Source organism: Balearica regulorum, chromosome 12 (genome assembly GCF_011004875.1).
Source record: "Balearica regulorum gibbericeps isolate bBalReg1 chromosome 12, bBalReg1.pri, whole genome shotgun sequence".
Taxonomy (NCBI): Eukaryota; Metazoa; Chordata; class Aves; order Gruiformes; family Gruidae; genus Balearica; species Balearica regulorum.
Window position 1 is genome coordinate 3,958,029 of NC_046195.1, and position 19,920 is coordinate 3,977,948.

The window sequence follows — 19,920 nt, forward strand, 5'->3', positions numbered from 1 at the left end:
ATTAGATCTTTCCTAAGCAGACTGAACCATAAGCAACTCCATTCCTCATATTCAAAAATACTGGTGTATGTGATAGCCCGCTTTAATGACCACGTACACATAGAAAAATAAACGTCCATGTGGGTCTTGAAAGGATTTGGGAAGATACAGAGAAAGAAATGCAAGTTTACAATTTCTTCAACTATCTTTCCACTGTATCTGCTGTGATGAAGATGGACAGTCCTGATACATTATTTACAATGCTGTTGGGAATGCCCCAGAGCCAAAAGGAAACATATTGTAGGCAAAGACTAATGCAAGAAAACTGCTACTGCAGCGCTTGTCTTTTGGAGACACAGTGAAGGCAGATTAGCCATGGCTTCCCATGGCACCACAGCAAATGCAGACTGAGGACACAAATGAGACTTTTGGGTGGTAACAGAATTGTTCTTTCTGAAAGGCATCTGATACTTGGGAAGCAAGAGATTTTTCAAAGGCACCAAAAAGCATAAAGGTTCAGCACCCTCCATTAATAATTCTAACTTTCCATACTTTGCTTTATTTCATGAGCCAGTCTATAGGTCATTAGTTAATAATTACCCCCATTCTTCCACAGCACCTGCTCCAACTAGCCTTTCCCCGCCAGCTTTCTTCCAAAGTTGTCCTCTTATCATTCACTTCCTTCACACTCCATGCACCAGGTCTCACTTCTTTACTCAAATCCAGCATTACTCTCTCTTCCTTCAAATCCGTCGTGACAAAGATATAGCAAGAAAATTCTTTCAGATCAGCCCAGAATAAAAAAGCAAGCTAATATCATGCCCATAAATTAACTTTTCCTCAGAGTCTTCCAGCCATTTAATACCAAATTGCTTAGCAAGGATCAGATTCTGCAATGGTATTTGTTGTTAACACAAGTTCAGAAAAACAACTGAAAGCATCAGTTGATCAGTAAAAGGTTGTATAGCTCAGAGAGGTGGCACTTAGATTTTAAACTCAAGAGAACAGGAAACATCCACCTCCCTCTGTAACAGTATCAAGCAATCTGCTGGCGCTTGACAAATCAAATGTAATAACAGCAGCAGCAACTTTGTCAATAAGGCCCTGCCTGGACTTTTGCGCTTCTCCCTTTCCTGGTGCCTGAGGACCTGGCGGGAGGTAAGCTCTGAGGCAGCATCACAAACTCTGTGAGCAACAGGCTGACAGTTCTAAGGATAAGGCTGAAGAAGGAGTTAGCATGTTTTGCATGTGCGAGTACAGGCCTAGCACAGCGGCATCCGATTCTTAGCTGGGGCATCTAAGTGCTGCGGTAATTACAAACAGCACAGTGAAGAACACTCCTTCGTGCACTCAAATGTTTTCAGCCTTGAGCTTTCAAGGGAAGACTCCTTTCTGCTTCTGTGTTCCCCTACTTAATGAATTATTTATTTTCAGGTGGCTGTTTTGAGACTTCGTGCCTTTCAAAATATAACAATATAAAATATTTCAGTAAGATACTGCAAGGAATGAATGACAGAACAATAATTCATGGCTATTACTTAATTACTTCTCAACCACAACCCCAACAGAAAAGCTAGCATGAACTACAGCACTGTAATTCAAGCTGTCAAACTATTACTGAAGGACTACATATTGAAAGTGGTTGTTAACTATGGACAGATACTGTTAATGCTAGCAGCCAATCCAGATATATTTACTACTCAATTATTTGCGGTCTTTCCTGTGCACATCTGTGAGAAGCTGATGTAGAACTGCAGTCTGTTTTAGAACTGGAAATTTTACTAAGCCTACAATATTTTGTTTCTGAGTCTTTTAATTGGTATTTTGATATTAAGGAAATATTTGAACCTGTGAGAGTGAAATTTTTTTTTTTATTATTTTTTTTTTTAAAGACATGCCCTCTCTTTAGTAGGTGAATAAATGTGATCCAAATGGCCAGGAGATGAAATGCAAAGCCTCCTGGAGCATAATGTAGACCTCATTTTTACCATTAGGTTTTAAAAGAGAGAAAATAATTACCATGAACCACCTCATCATGTGGATTCAAAGCTCACTGAAAGCAGCCTGCAAAATACTCAAACTCTGGGAGGAAAGAGAATGTGAAAACATTGGCTATGTTTTACTAGTATATTACTCTGTGTGTGAATGTCATGGGAGACAAAGACAACTGTTTTTCCTAAAACCTCTTTCTGAACCAGATTTCTCTTCCACAGGTGATGGAGCTTCACCAAGAGTCTCCCAGGGGCTGGACTAAGGGGCTGCGGCTTCTCAGGAAACACCTTACCCACTCCATGCCACCTTTTGTTGACAGCTTTCTGCTCACCTTTCTTTGACTGAATCACCACTGCCTCTCTGAAACCTTTGGCGACTGTGGCAGGAACCAGGAACAACAGCAAAGCTTTAATTCCATTTCACATGGGAAAAGAGCCCAAAACAAGCCACGGATACTACTTATCACAGGGCAAACACACAAAAATACAGTTACACTTACATGAGATCCACATGCAAATCATGGGGATCTAATTCAAGTCAGGGTGCTATAAACAAGGGAGAAGGAAAAAGGATCATTAGGTGCACATGCAAAAAGGTGCAATCCGGTACAAAGACCACAAAAATAATTTCTATATTGGTTACAGAAAAATACACAAGAAAACTTGCCACAATGATAAGTAATAGACACTGCAGAACAGAGACAGTAAACTAGCTTCCAGTGCATCAATCTGTTTCGTGAGCACAATGATTTTAAATAACCATTCTGCCTAACAAGAGAGGGAGAAAGGTATTTCATTGCGCCCACCCCAGCATAACATCATTCTTGACAAGCCAGAGGGTTATGGACGAGGCAGAACTCAGATGCCCAGCATCCCCCTCCGTGAACCACACTCTCACTGTTCTGCCAAGCTCGAGAATATTTGTTAAAGCTTTATTAACAACATTAATCTGTACATGGAATGTGACAACAGAGTTGTTAAATGCCTTCATGGATTTACGTTTAAAAAACAAATGTGCAAATAAATAGAAAACTGAAGAGGGCAAACAGCAAGTTCCTATACATATTTCTGCTATCACTTAAAGGCAAAACTGATCCAATAAAATGGAAATTTTATTTTTCCAAAGCTCTTTCCAACTGGCCAATTTAAAATGTTATAGAAGCACTAGCATCTGAAAGCTCTTCCATGTGGCACAACTCCCTCCATTTTACATTAGGTAAACCTGGAGAGGCTACAGTCACAGGCCCAATGCTCACAAGTCAGTCGAGCGCAAATTGAGATCTGCACAAACAGTAGTGGGACTTTTGCAAGTAGGTTTCTCTGCTTGAAAAAAAAAACCAAACAACCCAACACAAACAAGTACACAGGAAGAGAAACACCTTAGATGCTAGCTCTATTGCTACTAGCTTAAAAGCATAAAGATCCCAGCCTTACTGACATTTTACTCCCCAGGATCACTCCAGGTGGTTACTCTCAAGTAGCCTACATTAACAAAACTAGCACATGATGAAAAGTCTGCATCTTAGAAGCAGGTGCAACTTCAGATCTGAAGGGTTCCTGTCAAAGCTGAATGGGCATTTGAAAGCCTGCAACTTCAGTGAAATGAAGCTTTAACGTTGCAATTTGCTCTTAGCAAGTAATTTTGAAGTTTGCTAATGCTATTTAAATGTTAGAGTATTTCTGCATGTTGATTAGCAGCCAAGAGCTCTAAGTAGGAAAATGCCATTTGAAACACTTAAAGCAAAATTTGCACATGCTTGTTGCAGAACCTAATCAGAATTGCAGTGCTGAGACGGTATATTGAAGGCAAGTTATAAACTTCCCCAAAGAGTTAACATTCAGCATTTTGCAGGAGCTGGGCAAACATTAGTGCCAAGATAAGAATGCAGTCTAATGCGGGTTCTCGCATCCACAGAACTAACACAAGTCCATTTATATGCAGAAAAGTATTGCACTCTGGGATTTATCTGTTATGTGACATATGAAAATGCTGCCTAATGAGGCCTGACCTAGTTTTAAGAATGGAGAGTGCACTCTGCTTCTGCTTTCACTGTTCATTAGCAAGTCCTCTTCCCCTCTGACAGCCCCTGACCAAACCCAGTACAGCACATGTCTTTCCACTGTGGCTGATAACGTCATCTTTTTCACTATCCCTTTAGGATTTCATTGAGTAACACTAACTCTAAAATCCCCAGGGAGAAAACAAACAAACAACTAAACAAAAACGCCAAACAAAACAAAAAAAGAAACAACCCACCAAACCCAAACCAACCCGCCACAATAAAAACAAAACAACCAAACAATCCCACCACCCAGCTACTGCCTGACTTAAGAGTCGGGTTGGGGTAATGCAGCACCTCACAAGCTCAGATCCCCCGCAAACCACAGGGGCTTCTTGATGTTAACATGGTCGACGCTAGGGGAGCGTTCAGAGCTTCTGGCTGGGGAAATTGTTTGAAGATCAGTTACTCCAGCAATGCTAATGCACCATGAGGAGGAAGCACCAGTGCAAAGCAAGTTAAAATATTTTTCTGATTGCGTTGCAAATTCAGCTCCAATTAAAAATCATTGATACTGGGGGGGGGGGGGGGGGGGGGGGGAGGATCTGTTCGTCTTAAATGGCTCCTAAATTGGAAGTCTCAGAGAGGCCCTCACCCAGGCAGATTTAATGGAAAATTATTTCAGTAGCAGAAAGCATAACTACGTAGCACAAGCACTTCATCAAGGGAAACCTGACTTACAATACATCAGCATCCTAAATAGACAAGGTATACCCAAGGTCAGAGGGGAAATGAAAGCTGATGGGTTGAGGCAGTGCACCCAAAATCATGCTGCAGACCTGAGTCAGTTCTACAATAGGTGTCCTGACTCCCAGTCTGAGATTTCGTTCAAGCAGTCCTGAAGGATATTACTCATTGCATAATCTTCCTTCGGCTCGTCATATATGCGGATTAAACTAAGTCTTTCATCATAAAACCAATGTCTTCCAAATATACCTGGAAAACTTCTATTTGCTCTTGTAAAAATTCACCACGGTTTATGACACATCTTTCTGTCCTCAGAAAGTTTTAGTTTTTTTTCAGGTCCATATATTTTCTCTACTACTTACATGACTTTTTTTTTAAAAAAAAACCAAACCACAGATACAGTATAAAAATAATAAAAGGTAAAACCATTTTAATTGGGAAGGAATAAATTTACCAGGATTAGGGAACCGTTGAATTATCTGAAATTACCTCATGTTCTCTGTTCTGCACATCTCAAGTACCTACCATCTCTTCGCCGTATATACAAAGTAACTGCAACTGAATCAGACAAGTACAAGTCTCATACAAGTAGTTCCATGAAAAGCTACTAGGCAAATGACCAATAATGCAAAAAGAAACATTACTGCATTTCTCACTGCTTCTTATCACACATGTAAAAATCGGGGGGGGGGAGGGCAGCAGCTACTCCTTTTTGACATCATAATTTCCTGTTTTCACATCTGGGAAAATGGAAAATTAAGACAGTCCTCATAGTATGAATCTCATAATTGCATAAGACAGCTCTTTCATATTTATGGGCAAAATAACAAACATTGAAACACTTGTTTTAATCCTGTGTGCAACTGGTCTATAAAGCACAGCTCTGGATACCAGGGTGAACACTCATGCAACAGCTTTTACAACAGACAGCGTGAATTAAATGTTCTCAAACTAAAGCCAGCTGAAAATCCTCAACTCTCTTCTGTAGAAAGGAAGAAAAAACGGGTGTTTTTTATTCTCAGTTAAGAAACACAATGGAAGTCTATATGCAAAAAACCTCCTCTCTTCCTACCGAAAATCCCTGGCCTGCAATGTAAAATGACATGCAATTCGCAGCGGATTAAACTGCCACTGTAGATCTATTTTCTCTGACTGCTCTGCCACTCCTCACAGAGACCACTGCACAAGCTCGCTCCCAACCCACTGCCTTCTTCAGCCTTGCACTTTAAGTTAAACCACATTCAGTTCTGGCTCCCACTGATATTCCAGGCTGAAGAGTACAGCCTGTCTGGTGCTGATTTGTGGCTCACTGAGCTCGCTGGCACATGGACAAGCAGGCCAAAGGGTCACAACTGTTTTATCTGTTGCATCTTAATGCACTGCCAAGTGTGTGTCAGTCCTGAGAGTTAGCTGACACGAAGCTGACTGACTTAACCCTGAAAATGAACTGTGGCCAGCGTCATGTCACAGTGATAATTTAATCCTGTTCTTATTTACACTGACTACTAAATCATGGCTTTCTCCAGTCAAGCAATCTTAATTGCTTGCAGTCCTGCACACGCAGGAGTGATGCACAGTTCAGGTGGTGTCCATGTGCATAAACACTGATGAGGTCTCTTGGCTCACTGTCACCCTCTGCCCTCACTGGTAAGGGCACCATCTGCAAAACCAGAAAAAACACACCTGTCTCATGTCAGACAGAAGACCCCTGGACAGGCAATGACTGTGATTTGCATGAGACCTGGGAGGCAAAATCCAGTCCCACTTCATAAGGGAAAGCATTTTAAAGGTAAAAAACCCCAAACATTAAGTGAACTCGCTAGTATCTTCCTCTCTTCTCTACTTTTAAGTGCTTCTAAGTGGGCTAACCGGAACGGGAAGCAGGTCAGCATTATGAAGCAGAGAATTAAGTCATTCTCCATTATTTCTGTGTATGATATTGACCATCCACAAATATAATTGGTAGCTAATGGTGAACTAGTGCTGCCAAGTCATCTTCTCTCTATTTCTCTCAAATTTTCCCTGAGGATGCACTAGAAAGGAGATATTGAAAACCCCTATTAAGTAGCCACTGACTTTCAAATGAAGTAATTGAAAAGGACCAAGCAGAGACAGTGATTTAGAGAACTAACTTCATATCCTAGGAAATAGATTTGTTCTCACATCAAGTGAGTAAAAACTTGATTGTCTCAAGCAATCCTTCCTGGTTTTGCTCAGGCCACAACCTCACTACATTTTCTGCCCTTAAGCTCCTTAGCACTGAGGCATGATGGCTCTGTGTTGAGAGACTCTAGCAGGGAAGCTCCAGAACCTGCCTATGCCTATAAATATTAGCCATGTACCTTTCTGAATCCCAGGACAGAGGTAGAAGAGGACCAGAGTCAGCAGATTAATTTATAAAAAGAGGGCATCAGCTTAGCCAGGTCTGTTTTTGAGATGTTTCCAAATATTCTAGAAGAAGTTTGTTTGGTAAAGCCGCACTTGTGATCATGCTAGTTACGTGTGCAAAGAGCAAACCCCTGGTTAAAGAAATGCATACTTGCAATTCATTAAAAATGCCCCTCTCTCACAATGCAAAAAGAAACTCCAGAGCTATTATATGCTTTCACTGTTGCTTCCTGATCTCCACAGGAAATATGCATTCTTCTCCAAATGCAAGAACTGCATTAACTAACAAGAACAGAAACGGGGAGTGTTAAGTAGATTGTGTTGTCCCTGTGCACACATGTGAAATTTGATGCTACACACAGGAGGTTACCCCACCCATTATCTACAGGTATAATCATATTTTTTAAAATCCTGGACTTTAGACTTGGTCATTTTGTTCAGACATTTAAATCTGAGAAAACAGTTAGCAAAGCTATACCATCATTAGCAGAATAATATCTGCATGAAAATCTGTATTCAAAACATACATGCATTCAAAGTGTCTCTCTCCAAGCTAAATTGCCTTGCAGTCACACAATTAAGTGACTTGAATAAGAAACTTGCTTGATTGGTTTGGTAAAGATACCAAGTTATTTCTGGTAATTAAATCTAAATGTGACTGCAAGGAGTTTCAGAAAGATGTCACAATGCTGAATGACTGAGCATTCAAATTCAGTATTATTAAAACACAGTAATGCACAGAAGGGTAAAACAATGCTAACTATATATATTTAGCACTAGACTAGATCACTTACTATCCCTAAAGAAAGTAACACAGGAGTCATCGGGAACAGATCTATGAAAGTATTAGTTCACTCAGGGGCAGTAACAAGGCAGATATGTTTGGAATTAAGAAGAAAATGAAGCAAAACAAAAGATACAAGTTTTTCCCTGCAGAAATCTCCAATACACCTACATTCTGAGTACCACTCTGTTTCTATATTCTCCCCTAAGCATCTTATATATTACCAACCATCATCAGAGATTAGGTATTTGAACGTAAGGACTTTTGTTTGCTATTACCCATGTGTTAACTACTAGTCACCTTCTCCTGCCTACCTTTTCAGGAGGGTTATGATTAACAAAGATAAAACCGAATATTTATTTTTAAATCCCTGCATACAGTTGAGCTCTCGTAGCAGAAACTACCAAGCAGTTATCACTGTTTCTCACAAAACGCACATTAGCCAGCACTTCCCACCGCACTTGACTGTCACATGGAATCCAAATCCAGCTCTGCCCAAATGCCCCGCAGCGATACTGACCTCTTTCTACCCTGCCAACTGCTCTTCTGCCACAGCATGTCTTGAGAGCGCATCAAATGCTCTGTTTGCCAAATATGTCTGGAGGACAAAGATGTGCTGAAGTGGGACTAGTGCTGGTTCAGAGAGAACACCTTCAAGACTCTCATAACAGAAAGGGGTGTCAAATGAGTTAATCAATAAGGAAATCCAACTTTACTTTTCAATATCTGCAAGTCTGGAATTTAAAGAGCTGTCTGTAATCCCAAAGTTTAAGAAACCCAATGGTTCAAAAGGAATAATCAATTACTGTATAACAAGTAATTAATTAACAATTAATTAAATTCAGAATGAAGCAAATGAGTTTCCTGCACAGGTACAACACCAGAGTAAGCAGTGTTTGCTAAGCACTCTCCCCCAGCTGCTGCACGCTGGCAATACAGTCGCAGTGTGACTGCGTGGATATGGCAGCGCTAAGTTGAGGTGAGGAGGCAGCAAAGCAGTCATATCATCCCCCTGAGAACTCATATATGGGCAAGGAGAGCCCAAGGTAGTGCCCCTGGCCCTCAGTGCCTAGCACCAGCAGGAAACACTGCGTTGGAAAGTATTTCAGACACAGAAGGTCAATTCCCTCACAATTATACAGGAATGCGGCATTTAAGTCTATCGGTGCTATTGAGAAATCACTCTCCCTGCACAAGAGGAAACAACCGAAGACAAGTAAAATCTTTATGGAGATGTCTGTGGTCTTTAGATCAGGTCTTAAATATACTTTCTTCAACCACTGCCCTTGGAGACTACAACTGTTCCCAGCTTTCACCTGCAAATGGCTCATCTCCTGCTCCCAGGCTACTTTTCCTGCTCTGCCTTGAGAGCTGACAAACACTTCCAGTTCACTAACCATCTCTGTGCTCTTTCATCTCATACAACACAAAACTAAGGTGCTTACTCCTAAGGATCGGTTATTGGTCTGTCATATATGAATTAATTATTGAAATTTCAGAGAGAGTTTGGGGCAAGTCACTTGGGTTTCTTCATCAGCTTCTGTATTTATGAAGGGTCATAAGATACGTACTATACAGACAGTCCTCTCCATTATGAGACAGTACCTGCTACATATCGCTACAAGCAAAAAGTGCATGTCATCCATGAGAGGATGTTTTAGTAACCATTTTATAGTGATGGTTATAAATGGGCTGCATTGATTTATCTAGTCTGGTGCACACACTACTGCAGGCACCAGACACCTTCCATTTTTGCAACACTTTCCATTATCTTAAAGAAGGACAGCGTCCCACTACCTAAATGCATTTGTAGAGTGCGTAAATTTCATTATTTCCATTACTCATTGACTTTTCATTCAATGTCCTCTAAGTCCTAAGTATCCCAAAAGCAGTAGTGGCTTCTTAAATAATTCCATTATCAGAGCAATCCTGGAGCCCAAAACCACGAGAATATACTTTCAAACCCCCTTTGCTTTGATTCTGCATTTGCTACACAGAAATAAACTTTCCAATACAGACTGTGGGGAGCTCTGGCAAACAGAAGAAAGTCTGAGAGATGGCATTATGTGACATCAATTATTTTTCTTGGTGCCAGTTCTACCATCTCAGAATTTTTACAACGACAGCATGACAGTTCTACCAGCAATGCTGGGATAGGAAATAGTAGTTTAAAAAAAAAATTTAACAAGACATCAATCTAACACTTAGTGTGTCCATTTTCTTAACCACCTCTGGGATAGCAGGATCTATAATAGCATGCCTTTCAGGAAAAGTGGAATGGAAAAGGTATATATATTTAAATATTAATAATTTTTTACTGCTCCAAAGCCTTAGAAACAGCTCTGTTCACTACACACTGGAGAGCTGACCTCAGCACCAAAGGTAGAACCCACCATTATCGTCTTAATGTCAGCAACATATTGATTTTCATTCCTTTTATTTGTGCATCAAGGCTCCCAGTCTGTGCATGTGTGCACACGTGTATTTGAGTGCGTGGGGTAAAGACTAGAGATGGATTATGTTCTCTGGAGATTTTGGTCCATGCCTTTGGACAGAACAGCTTTTCCTACCCTTTTATGTTTCTCTGCTCCTTTACGGAGGTGCTGTTGTTTCCAAGCTCACCATACGGCTGTGAAATGCAACAGAGTCACAGTCTGCAAATGCCGTGCCTCAGCTGAGGGCCAGCAGTGAAGCAGGATACAAACTGGACCTTCCACCCTCTCTGAGGGCAAATACATTGCTTTTACAGTGCTTCCAGCCTCAGCTGAACTGAGGTTGAGAGGACAGACTTATGCCTGAGCCTGCAGCTAGTACAGGATGACGTACAGATCTCAGCTGAAGACTCTGTTAACAAATCCAATCATGTCAGAATTGCCTATAAAGGCAGGAGGAATGGAAAGGAAAGCTAAACATCCTAACAAACTAAATGCACAAGCCTATACAAATTATAACTCATGAATAGTAATTCTTTCTGTTTAAAAAAGTGTAGCAATACTTGTAGTTCTGGTATTTTACTGATGTGTCAAAAAAGTAACAGGAGAGACTTTACCATGATACTCCTTCCTCCCTGCTACAGTCAGTAACAAACTCTACATTTTACAGTAAGCTCCTTTTTGCAAAGGTGGGACTGGCCTGGAGCCCCAGCACACATTTGGGGCTCTGATGCGTCCTTATTACTTCTTGCAAAAAACCAGGACTTTTCTAAAGGGAAAGGCAGAATCCCAGTTAAGTCAGTCTAGCAGGTATTTTGTCAATCAACTTAGGTGGTCATGTTGACAGCTCATCCAGCTGGAATTGCAAATCAGGGAAAGAAGAATGGAAAATGGGAAGAAATATGGGAACTGAAATATCTCAAGGCATTTCTACAAAGGTTGTACTTGTTATGAAAAACCATGGGAAATGCACTCATTGAGTATTGCACTTACAAGGGTCAGATGCTGTTTCCTCTAGATAGGTAGATGAGCCTCTAACTCCAAACTCCAATCCCTCCCTTTCAAAGTCCCTGTGGCCTTGTCCCTGCTCTGTTCACAACACCCTCTTCCCAGTGTCACAGAGTATCGGCCTCCCAGACCCCATTTCTCTCAGCTTCACAGTCTCAGGTCGCACACTGCTGATCCTGTCTTCTCTCTTGTTCGTTCTTCACAGACAGTTCAGTGACTCTTAGAGGTAAAATGAATTCTATTTCCACACATCCAGCTTCTAAGACACATCTGCAGGATAATCCCACTCTGCACACTCACGACATTGTTTTCAGTCATTTCATCCCCAGATCTTAACTACAGTATTTGCTCGTAGAGGTCTTTCTTCCCCTCCTTGGAGCTCAGCCCCATCTTCCTCAATTCTCAGGCCCACCTCTCATCTCACAGCTGCCTCCCTGGCCTCATCTTTCTCTTTCACAGTCTATATAGGCTATTCTCTGATCCTGCACTCATGGTGGCACCTTCTCCCAGCTATTTCGCAACAGCACCTCTGCACAGCCCTCCCAGGCAGATTTCTAAACTTCTCTACTTTCAGCCCCCATTCCCACCTCCTCCAGCTTCACAGCTCTCTCTCACAGTGCATCCACTTGCCTCATCTCTCATCTAACTCAAGACTGTTCCATTCCCCACAAAAAGCCTCAAAAGGGATGATAGCACACACACACTGCAGCCACCACATTTTCAAAGACTTTGCGTACTTGAAACAACAGGTCTGAAGAGTGTCTTGAATTTTCTGGACCTCACTCCCTTACTCCACACTTAAGGCTAGTGTAGATATAATCTGTTTGAATCTTATATCAATCTGAGAATAATCACGGAAGTCAAATATGCAAGAGCCTGCATATAGTACAACATAAAAAAAATTGGATCAGAAAAGGTGGTTAGACCACGATTATCACAAAGGAGTAGGGGATGAGTGTTCCAGATGGCTGGTTTTAGGAATGTCTGAGCGTTAGTGTGAAAGACATTGTTGGTATTACAGCACACACGACATGAATGTGAGCGCCAGAGCACATGTGAGGTTTATCTGCAAACCCCAGCCTGCTGGGCTTCTCCTCCAGCCAGGACTTGGGAAAGATAAGAAGAGATATAAATAGCATGCAGCACGCTGGCAAGCAGAGCTGTGACAAAGTGCTGTGCTGACTGCTGAGTGTCATCCTGAAGGAATCAGCACTTTTTTTTGGATGCTACTTCAAATCTTTATAATTGGAATAGATTGAAAAGATCAAATGTGCCAAACATGCTGATTCCAGTTCAGAGCAAGATCGTAAGTTCACAAAAATCAGGGGCATAGAAAGAAAATACCCTCTAGAAATAGTCTCACTCCCTCTCACTTATCTAATCCAAAAGGATTTAGCCAAGTACTTAACGTACGCACTGGCTAGAAAAAACAATCCATCCAGCACTATGTGCCTTCCATGGCATCTGCTGCACAAATCCAGTGTCCCAAAATACTCCCGACTTAACCACACCGGTTTTGAGTGAGGTCATAGACAAAGGCAAGAGGAAGAAATGAATACAGGCAGGCTGGACAGAAACTGCATTTCCAGAAATCCATGCTCCTCTTTTCATTGACTTCAGATTCTATCAGGGATAATTCTGCCCAAAGCATAGCATGGTGATGACTTAAAAAGGCTGTGCCATTCGGCAGGACAAAGAGAGAAGGGTCTAACAGGAGTGGTGCTTGGAGCACTTACAAGCCCAGAAACGCTTCCCTGACTTTGTCCTACTTCTTAAGGGAAGCACAGAAATTAATCCAGCCAAGCTTCCTCTTCAAGTCAAAGGGATGGTTTGGTTTTATTTTCAGCTAAATTCATGCTTACCTAGCCCTTCCAAAAAAACCTGCTAAGCACAACCAAATGACTTCCCCAGCCACCTCACCTTCCTATGCACACAACAATATCACGTACTTTTCCTGTGCTCCCCACGAATGACCTCACTGGCTGTTAAACACGCCCAAATATTTCTCTTATTACACACCTCTATCAGACCCCAAAATAAAGACAGTATGCGATGACAAACCCAGAAAGGCAGGTTTCAAAACATCATTTATAGTGATCCAGATAACCTCTATGATGGCCTTGCCCAGATTTCTTAATGCAGGTCTACCTCCAAAGTCCCTCCCAAAGCCTGGGACTTAAGACACTAAATGCTGCTGCTATAGACTTCGAGGAGATCTCAGCAGGAACACAGCCCGTACTGTACCAAGCTACACAAGCCTTTCAAGCACAGAACAAAGGACTGGAGTCTAAAACTTCCTCCTTTATTAGGTCTGAAATCAATAAATATTTGCCACAATGGTCACATCTAGGTGTTATTCAGAGGTCACAGTGTGGAAGTGAGCTCTAATGCTGCTCTGAGGTCACAAGGGGAGATGTAATCATCCTCTCCTGCAACATTATGAGCAGCAGTGACAGAAAACATTTTCCCCTCAATTTCTGGTTTGTCTTTCCTGTAGAGCAGCAGGAGGCTCTAAAGGAACACCAACAGTGCAGTGCAAAATCTTCTCTTTCCCGATCACAGCAGGAACAAACCCAGCCATACGCAAAACAGAAAACTTGCTTGTATGCTCTCTCTGTGAGGTGAGAAAGACAAGCAGGATGACAAGATTTTAACTCGAGCCACGGGTGGCATGCTCCGGGCTCAATCGCTGACTTGCTGTGCAACTTCTGGGCAAGTCACTTCACTTCTGTGTCTTTAGGAAAGTGGTCAATATTGCAATCCTCACAAGTCATCTATCAGGCTGTGCTGGTAATAAACTGATAAATGGCTGATGGAGAAATGAACTTCACTTTTCAATTGATTATTATGGCCCAAATAGAGGAAGGTACTAATTAACTAATAAGAGGCTGACTGCATGAAGATTCACACTTAGGAGCTTCTGTGTCTAGACGCACTTTGTCTGTAACCCAAGGGGTATTTTCACCTTACGAGAATTCATTCTCCCCCTTTTCTGTCAGTTTGACTCAATCTCATAGAGCAAAAGAACTGACCTTTACCAGAGCAGGCATCCAAAAATATCATCCCTGAAAGGTATACTGTCCAGCATTTGGATTTTTTTATTCTATTCCTCTGCCTACATCTGTGAATTTTCTGTTAAAAAGTCAGAAAAAAAATCACACTCTGGCAAAACCTTCTGCCCAACTTCCAATAAACCCAGTGCATTTGGGAGTTGGAATTTCCATTCTCCTCAAATACAAAACATTTTAGTCTTTACCTCATTGGCTTGATATTCCAAGCTGCTGTAAACAGCTCCTTTTGGGCTAGTGTCCTTTGCATAAAGCTACCCTGAAGCAGACACCACTAAACCAATTTTTAGGAGGACTTCTAAAGCAACTGAATATCCAGGTGAGTGAAGCTCAGACTGGCACATGAATCAAGCTGAATAGGTTCACGTTAATTTGTCATGAAGAAGGGGCACCACATACTTGATATAGAATCCATAATAAAATGCAAACTCTTAGTTTTCACGGGCATACTTTGCTCATGAATTGTTTGGCAATTCTGGCAGATTTATGTTCTTATTTTCTAAATGTTTTCCTTTTTCCATTTGGCATACAAGACATTGACAAAGAACAAACAATAAGAGTAATTTACTCATGTAATTCAGCAATGGCATTACTGTGTTATCTATGGGGACTGAATTTAGGACCTAAATTCAGACTAGGAAGAGAGAGGTGGAAGGAGCAGAGGGGAAAGAGGAGGAAGAAAACACAGAGAAAGGAAGAAAACCTGCTTCTACAATCTCCTTACCCTTTGGTTTTAGATCTGGACCTGCAATTGGTTGAAGAGCTTTGACTTTTCACTAACTAAGAAATGGAGGAAGTAACCATACTCCCTACCCTCCAACCCACTCCTAAAAACAGGTAAGATCAGCAGGGTTAGCTTTTCCATCCCAAAGAAAAAGCCAGGTCAGGTGACTGAGTTGAAGTGCAAATTGCCACCGCACTATAGCGGTCTTCCCCTACTGAAACAACCCTGGTTTGTGTATTTACTTTGGGTTATTATTCCACCTTTTGGCAACATAAGCAAAACCACCTCATGTAGTTTGGAACGTGTAACACAACCACTGTAACAGCTAGAGATTTTTACTGATGTTTGTTTACCTAAATGCATGTATATGATCCTTATTAACACAGCATTTAACAGTTTCCCAGCTTTATAATGCATTTATTCTCTCAACTTCCCAGTAAGGAAGCAGAGAGAAGCTAAGTGACTTGTTCAAGCACACAGAGAAAGAGTGGAGAAGAATGAGGAATGGATCTGACCTAGACAAAGTCAAACTTCAGATACAGAGCTCTTTGCGCAGAACACGCTCTTTTTGTGCCACAGTGCCAAACCGCCTGCTGAACCACCAATGCGAAAAGAAAAGTCATGAGGAGAATCATAAGGAAACATCACACAACCACCTAGATCTTTGGGAAAACCAGGATTTCTTTCCACGGCTCTCCTCTCTGCTAGTTGCTTGCTAACAAGCTCCAGTGATTTCAGCAAGGCTCAGGCTTACTCCAAATGCTCTTAATGAAAGAGCAAGCAACCAGCTGAGTCAACTCTATTCACTGTTGAATTCAGTTAAGAGGAATGGCTTATTTTCCTGCTGCTAAGACAAAACTCCTGGATATAACAAAAAATTAATGATAAGGACTGTCTTGCCTTTTGGCTGTTCCCATCTTCCTGTTATTTGGATGACTTATTAACTAAATTATCAGAAATGAAACCCAGCCAGGTAATCATCCTTTATAATTGTAGATTAATTTGATTTTTTAAATTGATGCAAGATTAAAAAATATCATGAGCCAAACAGGAGCAGCACATGACAACTCCCCCAGAAGCCCCTAACACAAGGAGTCAGTTGCAATGCACACACCAGAAACCAGTTCAACGCTGTCTCCTGTGAGCCATACTGTAACAGCAATCTTTGTAGTAGAATACACAGTTGGCTCTGAAACCACATCTCAGGAGCTGGGCTATTTGTCTTTTGCCTTACAAAAGTAATCAACTATTGCTATGCTGCATTCATCAGAAAATTGCCCCTTCAGTAACCTGATGATGGACCCAAATTGTTTTCTAAATGGTGATAGAAGTAAAAATAAAGCACAACTTTTTTTTTTATTTAAACCAATAACGCTTGCAATAAATAGCAAGCCAGTAGCCAGAAATTCTAATAGCATATTGCCAAACTTACAGCATACATTTTTCACCCCAGCTAATTAAGCCCACCTGACATAAGATTGCACACAGGTTAGGACATGAGTTTGCAGAATTAGCATAATTGACCTCTGACAGGGAAGAAATCATTGATGTTTAAGTAATAGTGAAATCCAGCCTTCCTCATGTGGAGGCCTATGAGTTTCTGCATGTGTTATTTTCTGAACCCAGCCTCCCTCCTTAGAGCACTTGTAAATCTACAGGTAAGTAATAAAAGTGAAGAGCTTCCCCAGAACACCTCCCCTTAAGTTCTGTGCCAACATGGTACCTGCTCAGCACTATTCAGGATGGCCTGAACCATTGCTTAAGAACATAACATCTGATCACGCTTAGCTACTGAGACCGACCCTATGTCTCTTGTCTAGCCAGTAAGTGCACAAAGCCAACAGTAATGCTGCTCTGAGATAAGTAAGGAGAAATGGATCAGCTGACACAAGGGCAAGGGGTGGTGGTTTGGATCTCTTAGTAATACGGAATTCAATGGAACTAGACTGTTTCTGACTTACCAGCATTTAGTTCTCCAGCTGGCTGCTGGCAAACATAGCCAGAGCCGTCAGTGAAATGGTTTCATGCATTGCCAACTTGCTGGTCCCCCACTGGTGTGATAAAATTAGAAGCAGAAACAGCTGAAGTGTTAGGCAAAAAGAGGAGGAGATGGGTAAAGGCAAGGGAGGAGTAAGAAGGTGCAAAGAGTAGAGAAGACAAGAGAGGAAAGGATGTGTCTGTAAACTCAACAGTGAAAGAGGTCCTGTGGATAAATTCACACAGACATTGGGATTAGCCAACGCTGAGAAATTTAAAAGGAGAACAGGAAGGGTTGGGGAAATAAGATTCAATATAAGTGCTGCCCTAATATTAAAAAAACATGCCCTATGAGTAAAAAGCAAGTAAAAGCAGGGTCACAGCAACAAGAAGAAACCCAGCTCCTTAACTCCTGTGGGTCGTGACTTTATGCTTTATATTCCTAGCCTTGTTTCCTGAGAAAACAAGACTTCTCATACATGTCACATTCCTGTCCGCTCAGCCCCCAATAACTTTGGAACTTCACAGCTTATTGAAGCCTTGCTTATCAGCAGAGCAAGGTTTCTAAACACCTCAATACCTTTGCAGATAGGCAACCAGCAGGGGAGAGAAATCCCTCAGGCAAAGTAGTGTGTAAATTTTCAGATACTTTGAAGAGTTGCCAGACAAGTGACAAAGGATTCTCCCACTCTTCTCCCACGCATACTCAGAGACATCCCACCAGACATTCTGCTATTCGCTAGCAGCTTTACCTATAAAAGTGCCGCCCTTATGTCTTCACAAGCTGGCTGCCTACAGTTTTGTGGAACCTGCCTCTTTAGACACCTGTCTGACTTGTAGGCATTGCAGAGCTGAATAGCACAACCTCCAAAACCTCTGTACATCTCATTTTTGACCCCCATCTTGCAAACTGCTCCTGGTGGCAGAGTAGCTACGAGCAGGTGGCTACAACAGCTGCCTGTGCAGAGAAGGCTGTCAGGATGGCACCTGAGCCTCTTTGCATCTCAGCTTCCTCGTACAGTCAACAACCTCTCAAAATAATGAGGTTTTCTTTGTCGATAACTTCCTGGGAAAACAATACTGCAGAAATACTGACTGCATGCACAGACAGCCCTTCAAACGTACTTGAAAGCACTGCATTGTTTCCAGCACTTATCAAACGTTCATACACACAGCAACACACCAGAGTATTTCTGTGTTTTGCATTGTGGTTACTAGTTAGTTCAAAGCTATCTTTTGTGAAAACTGCACTACAGAGTGAAGTATGAGGCATAACCTCTCCAAGTGGGAGTCTTTTATCCTCTGTACCACTTTCTTTGAGATTCCACCTCATCTTATTGCAGCTGCCTGAAAACAGCCTGGATATGAATCACATTAATAAAATACTAATCTCCTTTAATTGAAGTGTTTTCCAAGTGCACATAATAAGGTAATAAGAAACATCCAAAAGATAAATTTATAAAAGAGCACTGAAGCCAATATAAACCTCAATGTGACAATCATAATTGCTTGGCAAAGCATAAGGGTAAAAAAAGACCTGTGGGATCTGCAGTTCCCTGCAGGTTCACAACCTTGCTACCCCATGCTCAGACACTACACAAGTACCAGGACAAGCAGGCCAGACTCACGTGTGTAGTTCAGCTGTGCTTTGGAGAGTATAACTTGAATAAACAGCATTGCTCTTGGTTTAACAGGAAGCAGCACTTCATACTAATGGGGTGTGTGCTCAGATCAATTCTACTTCCGCAGCTTTGGGGGTGTCCCTAGCAAAGGAACTCATGCAAACATGGGATGGGGAGTGGGAAGTAAGACATCAGGCAGGAGAGTGCTCTGAGTACAAGTTGGCAGAGGCAGAACTTGGGGAAGGTGGGGAATGTGATATTTCTCCCACCACACAGCAATTGACTTCAGTCAGACAGCCAAAGAAGAATGTGAAGAGAAAAAAGTATCAAAATAAGCTAACACATCACATGCTCCTATTCTGTGCTCACTTGTGACCATCCTTCTCTGAAATTGCCTGTTTCATCGAGAGGTCCACTTTGTCACAAAAAGTCTGGAATAATTCCTCTGTAAGCAAAGAGCTGTTCCATACAGCATGAGTTTCCCAAAGTCACCACTTCGAAGCCTCTGTGCACTATTGAACAGCTTCTCCCTCACTCTCTCCTCCTTAGCTCCAGCTGACAAAGGCCTACAGTTCTGCTTTAAGAGCAGAGGGCAAATTCTGTTGACTTGAAAAGTCAGTCTCATTTTCAACACATATTTGCATCTTTTTTTAATCCACGCATTTCTGCTCTCCTGTGCCAGTCACTCACTTTCTACGGCCTTCCTGATCCTAGTGTTGGTAGCCCAAAGCCAGAAAAGAGCCACTAGTCTCAGGCAAACACGAGATGGTTTGATTATAAATGTATCATAAGTTTTGCATATCAAAAAAGAGCTTTTTCTTGTGAGAATTAAGCAAAACCCAAGGGATTTATCTGAAAGAGACATTTTTGAATCTTAGAAGGATACACTTTATCAAGCCTAGCTTCCCTTGACATTGCTAGAGGCACTGTGAAAGGCCTTTAGCCTCTTTATTTGTCAATCTCACATCTTCAATTAAAGGGTGATGATGAATCTTCAAGAAACACCACATTTCTGCTTCCTCTCACCAAAATACAAATTTTTCTGTTAAAGTGCAAAAAACAAGTGCAAAACATCTAAACCAGTTTGAAATAATCAGAATGAAAGTCCTATGCCACCTTACTCCTGATTCTTTGTAGTAATCATTTCACTTGTACCCTGCTCTCCTTAGTCTTCCAGTCTACATAAGAGTTGAATTTAAC

General features: G+C 41.5%; 1 long non-coding RNA gene across 1 annotated transcript in view; it reads right to left on the reverse strand.

The window, feature by feature from the left end:
• Window positions 1-19,920, reverse strand: part of LOC142603467 (uncharacterized) — a 99,801-nt gene that overhangs the window by 44,878 nt on the left and 35,003 nt on the right. The gene's annotated exons all lie outside the window — the stretch shown is intronic.